At 39.1% G+C, this 2,168-nt stretch overlaps 1 pseudogene; it reads right to left on the bottom strand.

The window, feature by feature from the left end:
- Nucleotides 1-792: 792 nt before the first annotated feature.
- On the bottom strand, nucleotides 793-1,589 carry LOC147487020 (protein NARROW LEAF 1 pseudogene; annotated as a pseudogene).
- Between the last annotated feature and the right edge of the window lie 579 nt (nucleotides 1,590-2,168).

Below are 2,168 nucleotides of genomic sequence, written 5' to 3' on the forward strand. Positions count from 1 at the left end.
TTTTGATAAACCTTACAAATTCTCGCTACACGGGCAAATATAGCCCAATAGCGGGAGATAATTGTAAGGGATGTACTCTCCATCGAGCTAATAACTTCGAAACCGATTTCGAAATGGAACACTACAAACAAAGCCAAAAATGTGAAAACAATAAAATTATCTCATCCTTTTCACATTTTTGGCCGATATCGCTACCAACATACTCAATAGAAACATCATCTCCAATATCATACTTTGCTCTCAAACTATCAGCATTAATTCCCTTCGCCACCTTATTCATATTAAAATCCCCCTTATCACCCCATCTCCTCTTCAAGTTATAATTCCTCTCCATTAAACAAATATTTTCAATACTGTCAAAAACTAAACAAAATAAAAATCTAACATTTTCACAAACCTCAATTCAATTGATCAAACCCGCAAACATGTAATCACCTTGGTAAGCACTAGAGTCTCCAACGTGCAAACCTTACTGAGCAAGAAGAACGAAAAAGAATATTAGTATCAGAACTTTATTTTGCTTTTTTTTCTCAGTCAGTTTTATGACTGATGGGAGCCGACTTGGTTTTTTTTATATCCAGGGCTCATAAAGAAACATAAACCAATAGGTTTGTTTCATAAACAATATTGGGTCGGTCTAAAATAAAATCTTACCGCTACTAATGATAAGTCCGATCCTTCTTCAATTTGAATTTAAGTTTCCTGATGGTTACTCCAAAATATGAACTCCATTAAACAACTCTTCTAATCCACTACTAATAATTACTAACGGGAGAAATTAGAACAAGATGATTATCTACTTCCTTCTTCAATACTATCACATATGATACCAATTGGCTGTGGCTTTTGGCCATTCTGACCCGTTATGATAATGAGACTCCCGCTAACACCTTCAAGATCGAAGGTTTGCTGGTTTTCACCAACAACAAGAAAATCAGTGAAGAAGCAGATGCCTTTCTCGTCGTTGTACTCAAGAGCATATGCCATTAATAGTCCCAACAGTTAAACCAGAGCTTCTTCCAACTTTTACCACTTGCTTCCCTATGAGACTATTAATTGGGGACTGCAAATCAATGATTTTGACATTTCCAATCTCGCCTACGCCTTTCACGGACGTTTTAACATTAGAGATTTCAACATCATCAGCAAAAGGGATGAATGCCCCATCAGCTCGCACAAATGTCTATGGATTTGTTCCTGCAAACGTTCCATACCAAAGATCATCTGTAATGAATGCAGTTGCTCTCTCCACTGCTCCAAGATACACCCCAGGTCCAAGGCTTGGTAGCAAAGGATGAAACATCTTCTGGTTTGGATAGTCTAAGTCAACCGCTACATGGCGGTTTGTCACTGGAATCGAATTGCCGATGGTTTCATAACAATCTATTTTTTCAAATTGCCGCTGGGACAGAAGACTAGTTTAAAACTTGGGAGTCAAATTAATTTTGTAATGGAACGGCATTTGTTAAAAATAGAGGGTGAACATCCCTATTCACAAAAATCTCTTGGAGTCGGGTTTAACAGGTCTTCTAAAAAATTGTATGGTGTGCGAGTGTTACTCCAGAAAGACCATGTTGGTTTCTTTGCATCTGTGCCGACTAGAGAGCTTTAGACATGCCGATTATCTGAATCCATTTCATGCATATGATGATGGTAACCTTTCATGGCTGGCAGCGGCAGAAGCATAAGCTGCGACTATGTCCATTGGTAAAAGAGCAATTCCCAATGCCTCTTCTGTTGACGAAGCGAATCAAGTTGTGTGTGGAAATTGGCTTCAAGCGATTGAACAACATTATCAACTGTGTTCAGTAAATTCTACGATCAATGATATATTGGATATCGGTTGTTCTGTTGGTGTTAGCACAAGATTTCTTGCTGACAGGTTTCCTTCAGCAAAAGTTACCGGGTTGGATCTATCACCTTACTTTCTTGCTGTAGCACAGTTCAAGGAGAAGGAGATGATCCCAAGAAAGAATCCAATTAGTTGGGTTCATGCAAATGGTGAAGCCACGGACCTTCCATCCAATTCTTTTGACCTTGTCTCTCTTGCATATGTGATTCATGAATGTCCTACAAGAGCAATAGTTGGCCTGGTGAAGGAAGCCTTCCGGCTTCTCCGTCCTGGAGGCATGCTTGCAATAACTGATAATTCGCCAAAGTCCAAGATC

This window comes from Coptis chinensis, chromosome 7 (genome assembly GCF_015680905.1).
Source record: "Coptis chinensis isolate HL-2020 chromosome 7, ASM1568090v1, whole genome shotgun sequence".
Taxonomy (NCBI): domain Eukaryota; kingdom Viridiplantae; phylum Streptophyta; class Magnoliopsida; order Ranunculales; family Ranunculaceae; genus Coptis; species Coptis chinensis.